At 41.5% G+C, this 20,123-nt stretch overlaps 1 protein-coding gene across 1 annotated transcript in view; it reads right to left on the bottom strand.

The window, feature by feature from the left end:
• LOC137075732 (R3H domain-containing protein 1-like) overlaps nt 1-5,115 on the bottom strand; it is a 101,968-nt gene extending 96,853 nt beyond the window's left edge. Inside the window, exon 1 of the mRNA XM_067444650.1 lies at nt 4,970-5,115. The gene's annotated coding sequence lies outside the window, so the exon portion shown is untranslated. The remainder of the gene's footprint in view (nt 1-4,969) is intronic.
• Nucleotides 5,116-20,123: the final 15,008 nt, after the last annotated feature.

Here is a 20,123-nt window from a genome sequence, read left to right as displayed (position 1 = left end):
CCACAGAGCCAGGTCTTTTGAAAGTAAGTGGGGATGAAATTATACATTTTTAGCTCCTGTGCAGGATTAGCAGACTCCCTGTTCTTTTAAGACTGGGTGCACCCAAAACCTACTTTTCGGTCTTTTAAAGAAACTAGGGCTGCACGATTAATCGAAATCGAACCACAATCACGATTTGGCTTGTGTGCGATTATGAAAGCTCAAAGGCTGCGATTTTAATTAAATAAATAAATGCCCAGTGTTAGCGAAGAGCGGCTCTGTGATAAACGCTGCTCCGTCTGAAAGTTGCTTATAACGTGCGTTTGAAAAAGCAACACGAGTCAAACATCTTCACAAACTAGTGAAGCGTTCATAAACCTGTTCAACAAAAGACGTTTAATAACATGTTTTACCTCAGTTCATATCGTCAGTCGAGTGTGTGTGAGCTGATGTGGCTTCTCATCAGTGTAAGGCAGACGATGCGTTATTTTATAGTATTCTATGGCAATCAGCACTGCATTATAATACACTTTATTATTATGAAAATACCCATGACGGCTCGAAGAACTCAAATACTCCATATTTTGCTGCAGTCGTGTTTATTGTCGTCATGTTTAATCAAAGCGTCTCTATCTTCTGTTTACACCGCGTTAGCTTCACATCATGGATTTCCTGAAAACTAACGTCAATTACTTCTCTGACGCAAATGTGGCGTTGTCCGCTCGAGGGCGCCCTCTGGCTTTCAGTATGAATTAAAAACGTTTGGCTATATATATATATATATATATATATATATATATATATATATATATATATATATATATATATATATATATATATATATATATTACAATAACTCCTTAGGCTTAGACCTTTCTAATGTTTTTTAGTCATAGGCTGTCTGCATATTAATAGGTAACCCAGCATTTTTTTTTTTTGTAAAATAAGTTCTTTAAAATATTACAAAATAATAATAATAATTAGTATTAGTTTTATATTGTTATATTTATTCTGACATACTCTTTTTTATTTGTAATTATGAAAATGTTATTGTAATGGTAATATTTCTTATTTTTACAAATATTTTTAGCAGTAATAATAATCATAATAATTTTTATTAGTCACATTAATATAAAAACATAAAATGTTATATACACACGCTTTTCATTTGTAAAAAATAATAATAACAATAATCGCATTTTTAATCGCAATCGCAATTTTACCCAGAATAATCGCAATTATATATTTTCCCCAAATCATGCAGCCCTAAAAGAAACTGAAAAGCTCGTCTTCACTGGATGATGAAGTGTCCGTGTTTTCTCAGCTGTCGCCGCGAATATTTTGGACTGGTGGAGCTCTGAAACTTCACAGACTTCGCAAATTTGTGTCACGGCTGATGTGAATGTTTGACGCTCCATGTTAAAATGCCCAACTTTACAGCAGAAAAAAACATTTTTACAGCCTGAGACAAAGTGTGGTTTTGGTCTATACGGCTAATTTTGCTCTTCATGACAACTGAGGGGGGTGAATTTTTGTATGATAATTTGTTTACATTATATAAAGCCATAAAGTGCGATGACTAAGAGATATTTTGATACAGCGAGAGAGAAGACATTGACACGCTTTTCATTTATTTGGCAAAAGGAGAAAGTGTATTGCTATCTCTACAGGAACTCATGTGCCTTTTTAGCACACAAAGATTGAACTGAAGAATTAACATGCGTTTATCAAACTTCAGTGTAGCTTTAAGCCTCGTTTATGCACGACGTGTCTGCTCGAGCGCGAGGGTGCGCGCGGCAAAAATGACGTTGACGCGGAGTGCACGAGACCCCATTTCGCTTGCCGTTGTGCATGTCAAACTTTGTAACTTTGCGTGTGGCTCCGCAACGTCTCATCACGCCGCACCCGGTCTGCGCAGCGAGTATAAACACCTCCCCAAACAGACGAGGCGCGCGCAGTCAACGAGAGAGACGAGGAAAACAAAAAAGCATGCAAATGGCAATTATCACGGCCGGAAAAATAATCGAGCTCATTTTTTTTTATCGTGCGATTAATTGATTTATTGACTATCGCGACAGGCCTACTTGTGATTTATGACATCATTACTGATTTGTTTATTCAGAACAAGAAGTAACTTCCATTTATTTGTATGTTCTACTTTTCATTGTATTACTGTAACAACAGCGCCCCCACTACATTTATAAATATATAGCGGTCTAGTGGGCGGGCACTAGGACCTGGAGGAGCTTCTGCTGCTGTGGAGGCTGCCGAACGCGCTGGAGAGTGGAGAGACGCGATGGGGCTAGTTTTGGGCTAGTTTTGTTGTGAAAACGTGGAAAATCTGCTGCTGACAGTCACGTCCATCTGTACGTGCATTCACAAATTCAAGACAGCATTTAAAAACAGTCAATATGAATCACTGAACAGGGAAGGTATTTGCTTGTTTTCACTTGAAGAATGACTAAAGTGCTGACATGATCTTATTGCTATAGCACTCCTTACACACGCGAGTTATTGCAGGTGCATATCAACACGTTATCATTTCAGCCGAAGCGGATTTTTATATTTTTAAGCATCAATCGGCCGATTCCGATGTCGTGCCGATAATATCGTGCATCTCTACTTTTCACAATGTTGAAGTAGCCAAATCATTCAGATATTGCATGCTATTGCGATATGCATACTGCGATACATACATTTGCTATATTTTGATATATCGCACAGCCCTAATCGCGATGCATCGAAATAACTATTGATTTCGACACCCCTATGGAATGGTGAATGAGGGTATATGGGGCGATTTCAGACCTCCGTGTGGACGAGAAACTTTTGGAAAACGCTAGAGTCCCAGTGTTCGCAGTTTCCTGCTGATTAAAACAGTTCATGCTGGGGATTTTTCTGAACGGATTCATGAAGGGCGCTCACGGGGCCGACGGCTCTCAGGTGAGTTAGTCCCGTGGGGTGATGTGCAGTGCATGTGTTCAGTTCTCTTCAGCACAGCTCATATATCACCAGCACACTATTAATATCAGCCGCTGACAGATACAGGCCATAGAGGAACACCGCCGAACAATACTGCTGATAAGAGCACTTATAACGTGATAAGACACTGCAGCAATATCACACACACATGCATCCAAGACTGAAAACTAGTTTTTTTTTCCTTCTCTTTGCTAACTGGTAAGACCAAAATGTCACTTGTTTCAACACCTTTTGTTCAAAGGCTTTGGAAATCGGCTTTCAGTCGACGAGTGTCCTGATGCATTAGCATACAGCACTGTACTATGTCACTACTAAGTGCACTTGACAGCTACAGCCTTATGATGCATCCCTAATACCACACCTAACTCAACTCATCCGCTCATTACACAACAAGCACACTGTGCATCTTCTGTTGGCACCAAACACCCAAAAATGTGATATAACCATTAGTATAGTAATGCAATAAAGCCTATTGTTTCATATTGGATGCATGAAATGCGTCTGTAATATCAAAACTTTGCTGAAACAAACAATCTCCTACATTACTTCTGTCGTCTGATTGTTTTTCTGTTTCTTTTTATTTATCAAAGAATCCTGAAAACATATCCCATGTCAACTGTTTTCAACATTGATGACTGAGTATCAAATCTACATATTAGAATGACTTATGAAGTATCACGTCAAACTGAAATAACATGGATAACAATTGCTGCAATACATTTTTTGAGGCATATTTACTAAATTAGAACGAATTAGAAAATATATTAATATGCAAAACAAAAACTAACATGTCCACTTATGACCAAACTAAATGTTTATATTTATATTTGTATATGATACAGTTTATATAAATTTCCAGTTTCCGACTATATATCTCGCAATTACGACTTTATATCTCTCAATTACGACTTTAAATCTCACAAAACACAGAATTGTGAGATAAAAAGTCACAATAACCTTTTCAATGTTTTTATTCTGTGGCAGAAACAAGCCTTCATATGATAATTCATACGTTTTTGCTCAAATAGACGGCTTTTTAGTCTCATTGTGGAAGAAGTCCACCTTCAGGTCATGGTTTACATTTACATACGTCTTTTTGCTGTGAACAATTATTTTTATAAAGTTAATAGGAATAACTTTTATATTGTTAGTAATGTTTCAAGAAAAACACACTGTCTAAAGCAACTTTGGTTTACTTAATTATCCATACTTTATTATTATTTATTTTTTTGAAAAATCATGTTCAATTGTGATCATGATCCCAATAAATCACTATCAATCATGATCCATCAGGCTTTTGACCACATAAAGACAATCACTATCAACAATGTCACTTATTAGCTGTTTGTTATAATTTCTCATCTCAATCATCTCATAAATATGACTGTCATGAAATAATTTTAACCAAACCAATTTATTCCTCATGTGGAGGAAATTGACTTCCATAGTACAAGGCTGATCATATGCAGAGTAAACAATTGTGACTAAACAGAAATCATATTTAATCATATCTACTGTATTGCTAATGTCTTTTGTCATTCACTCTGACTGGATCTCTCACTGACAACAGTTAGCATGTTAGCACTGCTGCTAACACAGTCAATAACAAGACACATATTTGACAGCAAGATGACATTTATGAGGACGAAATGTGATCTCAAAATGAAATCTTATTAATGTAGATCAGTAAATATTTAAAGTGAATGTATTCGTGTGACATGTCAATCATTTAAAATCACAGGCCTGTTGAGTTCAGTCACAGAAACCGGTTTCAATGAAACACATGGCGCACTTATTTACAGTAGCAGTGAAACCCCAACACAAAGTAACCGAGCTCTCCTCGGATAAAATACAGGACAAATACAGTCAGATTAATATTTAAAACGTGCTGTCTTAACTGATCAGCTAATTCAGACACAGCGTTAGCAGACGCGCTAATCAGCCGCTCGTGCAGCCGTAAGCTATATTCTCAACAGTACACCAGAAACAAGTATTAACATATTCTTACCGGTTCCGTTAAAGCGTGTTGTTTGTAGACTGCAATGTTTTTATTTTGACAGCGTTTGTTGTCATTTAATGTGTAAACTAAGAGAGCGACCGCTGAAGAGATCGGCGTGTAACACTTTGACGGACACCTCTTTGGTCCAATCAGAGCAGTCTAATTCCGATCGAGAGCCAATCACTTCATAGTGTTGATCTGATGAGGCGGGCGTAAGCACGAGGGCTCTATAAATATCAGCAGGAGCTGTAGAGACGCACATGAGTGGAGCTTGGGCGGGTGGTTTTATTCCTGTTTATGCTAATATTTGTGATTTTTCCTGTTTTGTATGTGGGTAATTGGAGGTAGATAACTACAGCACACTTGTTGTATTCCTCGTGTGTCAAGTCACCATTCTCATAGGCTTCTAATTGTTTCAAAACAGCTTCAAGGTAATAAGGAGTATCAATGGGACATTTACATGCTACATAACACACAGTTTCTTGCAGTCTCGTGTTAATCTTGAGCATCTATAGAGTAGTACTGCATCCATCATATCTCCCAAGAGTCGTTAAATTATCATATTTTACAAAAGACAGATCTGTACCGATTCTTTATGAAAACAGCCGAGCTCGTGGAGGCGTACAGTGGGCGGAGCTTAAGTCTATTTCTCACACACACACACACACACATCATGGCATTATTCCTGGATATCTTTCGATTCACTAAACATTTGTGTTGTTTACATAATATGCACTTACAAAGACACATTTGATCCAGTTTCAGTCACCGACCTGGAGTTTCGACTTATGACCAGGAACAAACACACACACACTTTTTAAGTGACTTTGATTTTGTGGTCTAAAAACAAAAGGGCAGCACTGCCGACTGCTTCCATAACCTGAGCGAGCTCGTTGATGGGCGCACTCTTGCTCTCTTTCTGGTGTGTGTGTGTGTGTGCGCGCGCTCATCCGGGAGAAGTGCCCATACAAGGAATCCCGTCCTTTATGGCGTCATACAGGGCCATACTTGGAAAAAACTTTCCGAGACTTATTCGAATCCTCAAGGAGTGCACTTGGCACAGAAATATGCCGTCACGGTCCAACTCATTTATTGAACTTTTGACCATGTTTATCATGAGAATGAACTCTTTAACCGTGTAAATAAGGCAGAATGCATGAAATAGCATTAGACCCCGCCCCCTTTAATAAAATACGAGCTGTAAATTCTGCTCTAAAAAAAACAAGTGATATACGGCAGCCCTATTTATTTCAGTTTAATAACTGAACTGTGTAAAGTTAATCAGTCAGGAAATGAGTTCAATTCCACTATAAACTCTACAAGACAATATATAGTGTGTGATCTTCAACGAGTGCCTCTGAGCTAATTTAAGGTATGCATTTTTAAGGCATAGGTGTTTAAATATGTAATTTTGTTATTGACTACAGGGGGACATTAAGTGTCTTTTAACCCCTCCCCCCAAATGAATGTTAATTAATTTTAACTTTTGAGTGCAACTTTTGTATTGTAACACTGCACTCAAAAGTTAAAACTCTAAATGCATTCACCTTTTTCTTATTTGATAATATTGCATTTACATGTATGAATTTGGCTGAAGCTTTTATTCAAAGTGCATTGCATTCAAGGTATGAATTTACATTTGATCAGTTCTTGCTTTCCCTGGGAACGGACCCATGACCTTGGTGTTGCAAACGCCATGATCTACACTCTTGAAAATAAAGGTTCTTTACTGCCATCAATGGTTCCATGAAGAACTTTGAAGATCAATGGAACCTTTCCTTTGCGGAAAAGGTTATTTACATCTATGGTTTTAATATGCTTGCAGACAAACCATATGCAAATTCATGTCAACACCATTGCTGAGTATTTTATCTTTAAAGGAACTGTATGTAAGAAATGTATTTCAATGAATCTTAAAATGGCCCTGATATGTGACTAGACATTAAGAAATCATGTTCATTTCAAACACTTCTATCACTGACAAAAGTAGTCCGGCCAGGATATTGTCATTATAAAGTTGTTGTTGCAGCCCTCAACTGATGTTGATGTTGACATGTTGTGTTTTGGTCTGAAGCTCCGCCGTCCACCATCGACCAATCACGAAGTCAGTAGTGTTTTGGCATCTGAAGAAGGTCAAAACCCAGCGCAATCATTGAAATGTGTACATAGATGCCTCATTTGATCAATCCACGCATGCACTAATGAGGCATCTACATCTATATATATATATGATCGCGCTGGGTTTTGACCTTCTTCGTGTCTTAAGACATCAATGTATCATCACGAGCCGCAGGGTTTAATATGGACTCGTTTGTGTATGTGTTTTTTACTCTCATAGTGGCTCTCATATAAAAAACATTGAAGTGCATTATAAGGCAATGGTTGGAGTTAAAAATCTTCATTTGTGTTCTACTGAAGAAGCAAACACACCTACATGTTGGATGCACTGAGGGTCAGCAGATAAACGTCACATTTTCATTTTTGGGTGAACTATCCCTTTAAGCAAGGGTGTGGAGTTACATTCAAGCTATTTTAAGGTGTGAATTAAAAAAAATAATCATAGAAAACGCAATCAAACATTTTGATGATCAAAGATGAGTTTTAAGAGATACAATTATTGACCGCAGGGTTGACGTTCTTCACTAAAAGGTTCTGATTGCATTGCTGTGAAAACCCCATTTTGGGACTTTTAAGAGTGTCTGTGCTACAGGAAGGCACTAAATCATTGTTTATTTTTGCCTTCCCTCCATTTACAGGTGCATCTTCAGATCCGACAGCCTAACCCTAAATAGCCTCGATCTGTGGAAATGCTTTCAGAGCCTTTTCCCTGGTTGAGTTTTCACAGTTTAACACGGCCCGAAGCCGAACCAGCAGCACGGCAGAGACCCGACTGTATAGCAAAGAGCATTTCCAGAAGATCCCGCGCCCTCCGTAGGCACTGCAAAGAAAGCTGTAATTCAGCGAGGGCAGCCTCGGCTTCCAGGCCTTCTCTCTAAATTGATTGATACCTTTGAGAAGTCACTTGCTGACGTTCATACTCCTGTGAAGAGACACTGTTAGTTTTATATAACGCTGTGTGGGAGGCCGGTGACGATCGCAGCCCATCCAGTGCATACGGCTGTGCTGGGTGATGTGTGGGCAGCCGCTTTTAACAAATGGATACTGGCTCACACTCAGGTTATGGGGGAGTACAGGAATAAAATTATGTAAATACCCTCCAAAGTAGTGACACACACACACACACACGCACACTCAAACAGAGCTTGAAATATCTATTGATTTGAGTATTTGCTGAATATTGTGTGTATGTGTGTGTATATGTGTGTGGGGTGGTCTACTCTTAATTTGGAATGGCAAATCCAGAAAATGAAGCCGAATTTAAACTCGAGATCAAATAAGAGTGTCACTTCCACTTGAATAGTACGTTACGACAGCAGCTCTTTGCTTGATACTAAAGACAAAAGTAGTTCCCATTAAACCCAATATCACAGACACACTGATAGGCTGAGGGAAATACTACCTGCTGTGGTTTATATCACCTATAAATCTGATCTAATCTATCATATTCCACTGCTGCAACATGGTACTATTTATTGTCCATATTAACTGTTGAGTCACTTTTGTTTCCTGAAGGAACCGTGTGTTGTTTTTATCATTGCCATTCATGTGCTAAAGTATTGTTGATTTTTAACATCAGAGAAGAATAAAACTAGAAATGAACTGAGCTGAATAATGACACTATTGTCTTCTGCTTAACAGTTGAATCTAATGGGTTTTATATTTGATGAACTTTGCGACATCGACACATTGAGGAGGAGAGTTTGAGTGGACAAAGACTCTCCGTGGATCACATATGGAGAATCGCAGAGATTAGTTCAGTCGTGGGGTCAGAAAGACTCAAATAAAATGATAGAACAACTCCTACATCACCACATGTTGTTTGGGAGGATTTCAAGAAAAATTCTCCTCGCTCATCCAGAAACAAACTCCACAACCCATTCTCACTCCCAAGGCGTCAAAAACCGAAGCATGGTCAAGTGCCTTCCGCGTCACAATTAAGACGCTAAAGGTGCCCCTGGGCGTCATTTTGCGACGCGCTGGGTGCTCCATTCATTACAATGATAAACCTTTGGCGTCATAAACAGACGCATTTAATTATTTGCGTTTATAAAAGCAGACATGATTTTATTAATATTTAAAGGCTACTTTTATATTTCGGAGCAACTAACTCCACTCCTACCTAAACCTACCCATATCTAAACAATATAAAACACATAACAGGCAAATAAATGTACAGACACAGGTATTTATTGCAAAAACTGACCAAAGCAGTATAAAAGTATTAACTCATGTTGCATTCCAAGTCTTCTGAAGTCATACGATATCTTCATGTGAAGAACAGAGTCGATCTTGATGTTTTAATCGCTGAAATGATGATCCCGCTGCCCCGTGAACGAACTCATTCATTTCTCATTCAATAATTCAAAAGACTCCTGAGCATGACGCAATCGGTCACAAGACACACGAGAGCCAATGACATTTTACAATCAATGCTGACGTAATGACGCAATTGGTCGCAAGACATACGAGAGCCAATGCAATTTCACTATGAAATCTCACGTAACCGGCGCCAATATTTGAAATTTGATTGTGTTTGTTGATGATCTTCTGCGGATGGAGATGCTGATCGCTTTTCGGGATTTTCTTCATACAAATCAATCGTTTGGCCTCGGAAAACTTGGATTATTTAACTTTTTTGAATAACTTGTGTATGCAGTCGTATATGTCAGGCTATATCCTGTGTTTTATATCATGTTCAGACAAATGGGTAGGTTTAGGGATGGGATGGGGTTGGGTTACATGTTAAGCATGTCTAAATAGCGTAAATAAAATAAATGTAAATAAAATTATGCTTGCTGATTAAATTGAAAAACACACTCCAACATGTCATAATGGCAAAATTATAAACTAATACAATTTCACCATGGCGATAACATTACTAATACCCAGCGCGTCTGTGTATGACGCCAAAGGTTTCTCACTGAAATGAATGGAACACCCAGCGCGTCGAAACATGACGCCTTGGGGTACCTTTAGCGTCTTTATTGTGACGCGGAAGGCAGTTGACCATGCTTCGGTTTTTGACGCCTTGGGAGTGAGAACGGGTTGAACTCCAGCATATTCAGTTCAGACACGACTGGATCATCAGAAGGGACCGGTGTCTGTGGTCAGATGACACTTAAAGGTCCCGTTCTTCACGTGTTTTCGAAGCTTTGATTATGTTTACAGTCTGCAATATAACATGAGTTCATGTTTCGTGTGTAAAACAGTATTTTTCACACAATTGACTTATCTGTACAGCGCTGTTTCCTCTGTCCTAAAACGGCCTGATGAGTTCCTTGTTCTATGAAGTCCCTCGTTCAGAAACACGTAACGAGTTCTGATTGGGCCAGCGCTTCCCGTGTTGTGATTGGACAGCAGCTTAGCGCACTTTGCCCGGAAAGGTCCCGCCTCTTACCATAACGGGGAGATGCAAGCGCTGAATGCGCGCTCTTCTCCACGTGGGAGAGCAACGAGACCACGCCCCCTATTTTGCGTGTTCTTGTGGGCGGAGTCAACAAACGGTTCTAGTGACGTCATTACAGCAGGAAGTGCAGGGGTGTAGTCCAAACCGGCCGTTCGCTGTCGGCTTTGAAAGGGAACTTCTGTTAAATAAAATATCTCGCTTGGCATTGAACTTTGAGCTTTATAATTTTACAGGTATTATTTATGCTCTAACAGCAACATTACACACTAACTAAATTTTGGGATCGCGAAGAACAGGCGCTTTTAAAAAAAAGAGCGTTTTGGCAGCAAACCCACCAGATGGGATATAAAGCACCCCATGTCTACGGTTAAATACACAGCTGGACCTTTAATGGTGTGGGCCTATTTTTTTGCTGGAGGTCCTGGACTTCTTGTTCAGATACATCATGGATTCTAGCAAATAGTAACAGATAAAAAAAATCTAAATGTGACAACATCTGCTATAAATGTTTTAATGGGCCGTGGTTGGAATCTTCCATCAGTACAACGATCAAAAACAATGATCAAAATCAATGAGTGATGAACTGAAGAGATGAGCTGGGAATTTGAAGGATCTGGAGAGATTCTGTCTGGAGGAATGAGCTCTGATCCCCAAACTCACCAGGCATTATAGGAGAACACTCAGAGCTGTTATCTTGGCAAAACGTATCGAATCAAAAGGTGCCATTAATTGTGGGCAATGTGTTTTGGTGAAAAGCATCTCATAATATGATTTAATCCCATTCTCACTTCTTTTACTTGAAAGGTTAGATTTTAGTGAATTTTTTTAATGAAAGATCAAAAGGATTAACATTGCAGATTTATTTTTTCAGCCACATTTGATCATATTTACCAGGGGTACCAATAATTCAGACCAGGGCTGTTGTATCTGAAATTGAATTTGTTTTATAACTTTACGCAAAAACTAAATAATTCAATCATGGAGAGTGGTTCCATATAATGCAAACATGTTATCTCGACTGAGTGGATGATTGAATTAAGTTATTTGGACATGTCTGAGATTTCTTCGAGATACTTGATTGACACATACCTTCAACACGAAAACGCCACAGTCAGTTTAACATGATGCAATCACAATGATGCAAAATCTAAATAAATTATTTAAATTAAGTATGAATCTCGTGCAAAAAAAAAAAAAAACATTTCATTTCAATATCTGACGGAAAAACATGCTGGGAACTGTTTGGGAAGATTTTGTGTTACCCAGATCCTGGGTCAGACGTAACAACCCAGTGTTTGGGTCGTTTTTGTGTTACCCAGATCCAGGGTCAGACGTAACAACCCAGTGTTTGGGTAGTTTTTGTGTTACCCAGATCCAGGGTCAGACGTAACAACCCAGTGTTTGGGTAGTTTTTGTGTTACCCAGATCCTGTGCTGCTCCGTCAAATTGAAATATCTTCGATAAAATACAGGTTTGTGTACATTTTAATTTATCAATAAATTTGTTATTGTTGCTGTATATCGTTTAATTTTATGCAAACCAACATACAGGGGTGCAATTTGCATGATGGAAACGCCTGCTTTGCCCTTGCATAAAAATTTATGATTTTATTCAAGCCTGCTGGAAACTAAAACACTGATGTACTTATTCATTATAAGTTCAGCTTAAAGGGTTAGTTCACCCAAAAATGAAATGTCTGTCATTAACTCCTCCCCCTAATGTCGCTCCACACCCGTAAGACCTCCGTTCATCTTCACACACAGTTTAAGATATTTTATATTTAGTCCGAGAGCGTATGCAAGTGTATGCACTGTGGGATATTTTGTGCGCAGTGGGATGGTTGGAACTCAACTGGCCTAATTCCTCGGTTAGAAAGAACAGCAGCTACTCCAGAGTGAAGATTGACAATACTAATGTTTATTAGGCCATCCAATTGCAAGGAATAAACAGGATTGCGTGGGTATACATAAATGTGTGTGTGGTTTCTGTGAGAGAACAGAATAAATATGATAAATATACATAATCATGACATGACAGAAGATATACTAATATATTAGTTTACAATAAGAACTGTAACTATACACTGATAAGATTTGTAACGGTAAACCTGAGCTTATTTGTAACATATAACCGCTAAATGCAGCTACATTAAATGGAGCGGGCTACCGCACCCGCTGTTAACAAGCGGTGTCGAATTACAAAGTGTGTGCGCTGCTTCAGCACTGCCGCGCGCTCTTTATTAACAATTGTTAATATGTCAAGCAGACACTGGAAAATGTTTTTGTCAACATACATGATAATCAACTATTTCTTACGAACAAATAAACATTGTTCATAGCACAATAACTGGATGATTCTTCTAATAGGTGAGCATTACACCGAGTGAATATATATTGACCTTATATTAGTTCTGAGGTAATATTAACTGAATTACGCAATGACACACTCTGAAACACATCTAAAGTGATAATAAATATTGTTACTTACGGAGTTATTAACGCACAGTAATACCACACAAAGCAAAACAGACTTTAAAGGAATAAACAAAGCCAGGAGAACTCCTCTCGATGCTGCTGAAAACGAAACCTTTTTGCGCATGCACCAGACAAGTCTGAACAAGTTTGACTCGCGCATGCGTGAGACAGGGAATTTTGTACAGCCGCCCCACAAATTTAGGTAGGAAATTTGTAAGTCCACAAAAGGCCCCACCACTACTAGTGCTGCAAACTAATTTTTAGGCATTTCAGGCAATACAATTAGTTTAGCAACAGGGCGGACATATGTGTTGCCTTTAATGTCCACTTCCACGGCTCTTATTGCACCATCGTCACTTGGTAGGACTCTGGTTACCTTACCGACTGGCCATTGGGCTCTGGGAAGTTGAGAATCCACAATCAATACAACCTGATCGACTGCTAGGTTTTGTGTGATGTTCTGCCACTTCTGTCGAAGCTGGAGACTGGGTAGGTAGTTCCTAAGGAACTGGGTCCAGAAGTGATCGGCAATCACTTGGCTGTGTCTGTAGCGTCGCCGTCCAAGTAGATTGCTGGGTCCATACACAGCCTGAGGTAGAGAAGAGTCCTGCCGCCCCATAAGCAGCAAATTGGGGGTAATAGGATCAGGATCCGCTATATCAGATGATACGTACCCCAGGGGTTTCGAATTTAGGATGCCTTCCACTTCGATCAACACTGTGGTAAGGACTTCCTCCGAGACGGTATGATCTTTCAGAACAACTTGGAGCGAAGCTTTGACGGATTTAATTTCCCTCTCCCATACTCCTCCGAAGTGCGGTGCGTGAGGTGGGTTGAATTGAAAGGATATTTTCTGTTTGGCTAGTTGCTCTTGGAGGGATGGTTCCATTTCGGCAAAGGCTTCAGAGAGCTCACGCTCTCCACCCCTGAAGTTGGTACCTCTGTCGCAGATGATCTCAAAGGGCTTTCCTCTCCTTGCTATGAAGCGTCTGAGGGCTAGTAAAAAAGAATCTGCGTCCATGCTGCATAACAATTCGATATGTATGCATCTTGTAGTGAGACATTTAAATATTATGCCCCATCTCTTTTCTTGCCGTCTGCCAATTTTGATCAGATATGGCCCAAAACAATCAACTCCTGTCGACCAGAAGGGAGGCTGGTTAATCCTCAGACGGGAAGCAGGCAAGTCTGCCATTTTGGGTACAGTGGGCTTGCCACGCCATTTCCTACACTCAGCGCATTGTCTCTGGTGCTTTTTGACCACCTGGCGGCCTCTGAGAACCCAATAGGTTCGCCTTAACTCTGCAAAAACCCTTTCAGGACCTGCGTGCATCAGGCGGTCATCAAAGTCTTGGATTAACAGTTTTGTTATGGGGTGTTCTGGTGCCAACACGATAGGGTGAAGTGTATCCTCTGATAATGTTGCAGCTTTGCGTAATCTACCACCCACTCTAATCAGATCAAGGTGAGAATCTAACGTTGGAGCAAGGGAACATAATCGACTGTTTGAATGCACAGATTTATTGGCTTTAAGAGCATGCACTTCATCAGGAAAACTTTCCATTTGTGCACGTCTGAGTACAGCCGTTTCAGTCTCTATACGTTCTGTCGCTGACATAGGGGGTGCTGCCGCCCCATGAAGAGAGTGATATGTGGTCATAATGAGGTCATCCCATGATTTGCAGTCATCTACATTCGGTAAAGAGGCATGACTGATTGAGATATTACCACAGAATGAGGATTTACGGAGTTCTTCTGAATCTTCAATTGCCATTGAAGGGTGGATTGGCCAGTGTTCTGAAGATTGTTGCAGAAATGCTGGACCTTGCTTCCATCTACTGGGATGGGACAGATATATGAGGGTCTTACCGCGAGTGATATCGTCAGCGGGATTGTTATCTGAGTCCACGTATCTCCAGTTCTCATGTCCAACGAGGTCTTGGATCTCTGCGATTCGCGTGCCAACGAACACTTTGTAATTGCATGACTCAGACTGTATCCAGTGTAGTACAGTGGTTGAATCGGACCACATTACCGTTTGCCTGATATCAAGTGTAAGCTCTGTGTTCAGTGTCTTGGCTAGCTGAGCTCCCGACAATGCTGCAGAGAGCTCAAGGCGGGGCATGGAGAGTTGCTTCTTGGGTGCCACCCGTGACCTCGCCATGATGAATGCAACTTGAATGTCATCGCCCGTTTCCACCCGTAGGTAAGCCACAGAGCCATATGCCTTCTCCGAGGCATCACAGAAGACATGCATATCGATAATAGAGGTGGTGTTATTGCATGCTGGTGTGTAACACCTGGGCAGTGTTATTCTCTGTAGGTCAGGAAGCTCTTCTTCCCAAGTGTGCCATTCTGAGAAGATGTCAGCTGGCAGAGGTTCATCCCAACCTCCAACCCTCTTCCATAGTGTCTGCACCAGGATTTTGGCCCTTGTGGTGAAAGGGATGATGTATCCGAGTGGGTCATACTGGCTAGCCAGGATGCGATAGACACTTCTCATTGAGGTTTCCCCAATTGTTGACACAGACCTGTGCTTATAGCCTAAAATGTCCTGTGAGCAGTGCCACACAAGGCCGAGGGTTGACTCTTGCGGATCAGTTTTGTTTGCAGAAAGCCACAGCTCACAGCCTACTGATTTGGCTTCAGCGGGTAAATGTGCAATCACACCGGGAACATTGCTAGCCCACTGCCTTATGTCAAAGCCACCAGCCGCTAATACTGCTCTAATTTTGTCAATGAGTTTCTTAGCCTGATGCTGAGACTGGAGAGACTGTAAGCAATTGTCCACATAGAAAGACTGCTGAACAGACTCAACTACATCTTCATTGCCTTCCTTGTTGTCTCTGACATGTCTCTGGAGGGCATAAGTAGCGCAGCATGGACTACAGGTTGTCCCAAATGGTAATACTCGCCATTCATAGATGTCTGGGCTGCGATCTCTTTCCATGTCTCTCCAGAGAAAGCGAAGCAGTGGCTGATCTTCCGGTAACAGTCTGATCTGGTGAAACATAGCTCGTATGTCTCCACTTATGGCAATGGCATACTCCCTGAACCTGAGCAGGACTCCCAACAGTGGTGGACCAAGAGTAGGACCAGGTAGTAGATTGTCATTCAGATTCATTTGATTGTAAGTGAAAGAACAATTGAAGACCACCCGGGCTTTGTCATTGTGGAGCACAATGTGGTGAGGAACATACCATAAATCACGGGAATTAGCTGCTTCTGGATCAGTTATTCGTACTGCATAACCTGCCTCTTCAAGTTTGTGTATCTCTTTGTTGTACATTTTTGCCAGGTCAGGATTCTTTACCAGGCGACGTTCTGTGGCTCTTAAAAGGGCCATGACAGCGTTGGGTGTTGCCTGCAGTCTAGCTGCATCCCGCTTGTAAAGTAGTGGGGTAGCATAGCGGGTTGTACCATCAACTGTAACACGTACCGATTTCTCCTCCAACATGGCAAGTGCAGATCTATCTTGTCTGGAGCGGACTACTTCTTTCTCATTTCTCTGGGGCAGTATGTCAAGCTGCCACAATCGCTCCACATGTTGACGTAAATCTTGCGTTGGAGAAAGGAAGGTAGTGTGGAGGCATACATCTACGTTTGAGGGATGCTGGAGAAATGTTGTTGGCCCTTGAACTGTCCAGCCAAGAAGTGTGTGTACCGCTATAGGGCTACCAAGCGGTCCCATTCGGATTGGGCAGTTTGGTGTGATCAACTGTGGATAATCTGATCCAATGAGTAGCAAAGGCTGCACTCTAGTGAACTCTAGCAAGGGAATGTCCCTGAGGTGTCCATATCTTCTCTTCAAGGCGTCCGCGGGACATGACTGCTCAGCAAGGTTGAGATCTGCGGCTGTGAATGCGTTCCGAATCACATGTTTAACACTTAAGTGTGATAGAGCAGATACCTCGAATGAGACTGTGGTTCCTCTTAGCTGAACAAGGTCTTGTCTTATTGTTCGAAGAGTCAAGTTTTCCTCAGATCCTTTCAAACCTAGATGTTTGACTGCTGCTGGCAGGAGGATCGTTCTTTCAGACCCATCGTCCAACACGGCATGGGTGTCCAGGAACCTTTTGCCACTGCGAAGTCTTACCGGGACAACTTTTAACATTACTCTGCCTGAATGACTGGCCTGGTCCAAATAAACCTGAGAAGTGGTTGTGCTCACTGTGAGTATGCTTTGGTTTTCTGCCTTGACTGCAACTTCATGCAAAACGGGCAGGTGGAGTCCCCCACATGTAGAGCAAGTTTTCTTGAGCGTGCAGATGTCTTGTTTGTGACCTCGACCACACCTCCAGCATTTACTGTGCTCACTAATCCAGCTTCCTCTTTGTGTGTGGTTCAACTTGCAAAAGGCTGCACAAGCATTGAGATAATGTTCATGGTTGTTGCAGTAGGGACAAAAGGGCTTGAAACGCTCCCGCTTTTTAGCTGTAGCTGCCATTTTGGTGTCTGTGAGGGAGCTGGTGGGCAAATGAATGGCTCTAGGTTGTTCACTGCCTGTGAGAATTGTGGCTGCTCTGGCTCTGGGCTGAAAAGGAGGTTTCTGATCTCGCCGGAAGGGTTCTGTATGCACTGGCCCTGTAACACGCCTAGATATTTGAATGGCCTGAGCCTTCCTCTCCAGCCACTCTGCAAATTCTGGCAATGTGTAAGTCCTGGAACTGCCACTCACAATGATGTGCTGGTTGAGGCAGTACTCTATGAATGAGTCTCTATAGCTGACAGGCAGTTTGGTCAGTAGGGTGTCAACGTGGGAGCCACATTGCAGTTCGTATCTAGAGGGCCCATGCATTGTGTTCAACATGCCCACCAGTGTATTAACAGCCGAAGAAAAGTCCTCAAATCCCTGCGCATCACCTGGTCGGATAGCTGGTGCATTGAGGATAGCTCTTAGCTCGCTCTGAATTAACTGTCTTGGTTGACCGTATCGCTGTTCAAGAGCCTGCATTGCACTGGTGTAGGGAAATGGGCTGTTGACATACCTTTTAGCTACCTGGTAAGCGGCAGGCAGATGCAGATGATCCAAGAGCACTTGATATTTATAGTCCTCTGTTAGATGTCTGTGTGGGCCAAGGATACTGTCCAGTCCCTTCTTAAGCATAAGGAAATCACTCTCTTTCCCTGAGGAGAAGACTACCAGCTTTGGTTTGGGGATGCCGTAGGAAGACGCAATGGCCATTTCCATCAGTCCAGGTTCCACAGGGTTGATGGGATAATCATACTGTGGTTGTGGTCCAGGCCAAGGAGGTAGATGCAGAGGTAGTGGTTGATAAGGTCGTTGAGGATGCATCACTGGTTGCGCTGGTACAGGCTGCACTGGAGCTGGCACCGTCTGCTGGTACTGTGGCTGCAGTGCGGCTGGTGCAGATTGTACAGCCGCTAACTGACGTTGCGGTTGCACATAAGTGTGTGCTGGCTGTACAGAAGCTGATTGATGTGCTGGCTGTATGCGGGCCGGTGCAGCCTGCAAAGGAGTCGGCTTATACTGTGGCTGTACCTGAGGATAGGCAGGCAGAACAGGCTGAGCAGCTGTGTGGGGCCATGAGTCTGATCGTCGGAATTCTGCAAATTGTCTCTGAGGCTGTGGCTCTGGCAGGGAAGATCCACGACCTATATTTGGTGGCTGCATGATTGGTTGCGGCTGCGGCTGCGGCTGCGGCTGCGTAGCTGGCTCGTGGTAAAGTGTCTCCTCATATTGTGGGGATGATGCTACAGTCACAGAGGGTTCTAATCCAGGGTTACTGAGTTCAATGTGAGGAAGACTCTGGTAGTGTCCGTAAACAGGAGATCTAGCAGCCTGTCGTACACTGTCCATTCTGATTTGAAGCTCTCTCATTTCACTGCTTAAATCTTTCCAACGGGCCTCTAAGTGATGCAGCTTTCCCCGTTCAAATTCTCTGTTCCCTGTAGCAGGAGTGATATAGCCCCTATAGGGATCCTGGTTTGCTTGAGATATTCCTTCAGTGACCTCTGCTGGTGAAGAATAAACATGACACGGAGATGGATAATCAAGCACATAATCCTCCAAGTAGGTGGGCACCCGCCGGGTACGACTTGGACGAGGATCTGGCTTTTGTCCTCCCTCATAGAAATCTCTGGATGTAGCCATAGCGCAGCTGATGTCCCGTAAATCCGGCTCGAAGGACCAATTTGTGGGATATTTTGTGCGCAGTGGGATGGTTGGAACTCAACTGGCCTAATTCCTCGGTTAGAAAGAACAGCAGCTACTCCAGAGTGAAGATTGACAATACTAATGTTTATTAGGCCATCCAATTGCAAGGAATAAACAGGATTGCGTGGGTATACATAAATGTGTGTGTGGTTTCTGTGAGAGAACAGAATAAATATGATAAATATACATAATCATGACATGACAGAAGATATACTAATATATTAGTTTACAATAAGAACTGTAACTATACACTGATAAGATTTGTAACGGTAAACCTGAGCTTATTTGTAACATATAACCGCTAAATGCAGCTACATTAAATGGAGCGGGCTACCGCACCCGCTGTTAACAAGCGGTGTCGAATTACAAAGTGTGTGCGCTGCTTCAGCACTGCCGCGCGCTCTTTATTAACAATTGTTAATATGTCAAGCAGACACTGGAAAATGTTTTTGTCAACATACATGATAATCAACTATTTCTTACGAACAAATAAACATTGTTCATAGCACAATAACTGGATGATTCTTCTAATAGGTGAGCATTACACCGAGTGAATATATATTGACCTTATATTAGTTCTGAGGTAATATTAACTGAATTACGCAATGACACACTCTGAAACACATCTAAAGTGATAATAAATATTGTTACTTACGGAGTTATTAACGCACAGTAATACCACACAAAGCAAAACAGACTTTAAAGGAATAAACAAAGCCAGGAGAACTCCTCTCGATGCTGCTGAAAACGAAACCTTTTTGCGCATGCACCAGACAAGTCTGAACAAGTTTGACTCGCGCATGCGTGAGACAGGGAATTTTGTACATGCACACTATACTGTCCATGTCCAGAAAGGAATCGATTCACTGATTCATAACCGTTTGAATCTTTATTTGAGGATTGAACACAAACCCGGAAGAGAAGACAATGCTGAATAAAGTCATAGTTTTTGTTATTTTTGGACCCAAATGTATTTTGGATGCT

The sequence above is a fragment of the Pseudorasbora parva genome, chromosome 5 (assembly GCF_024679245.1).
Source record: "Pseudorasbora parva isolate DD20220531a chromosome 5, ASM2467924v1, whole genome shotgun sequence".
Taxonomy (NCBI): Eukaryota; Metazoa; Chordata; class Actinopteri; order Cypriniformes; family Gobionidae; genus Pseudorasbora; species Pseudorasbora parva.
The sequence above is the reverse complement of the archived record's forward strand: the minus strand, read 5'-3'. Positions and strand labels throughout refer to the sequence as shown.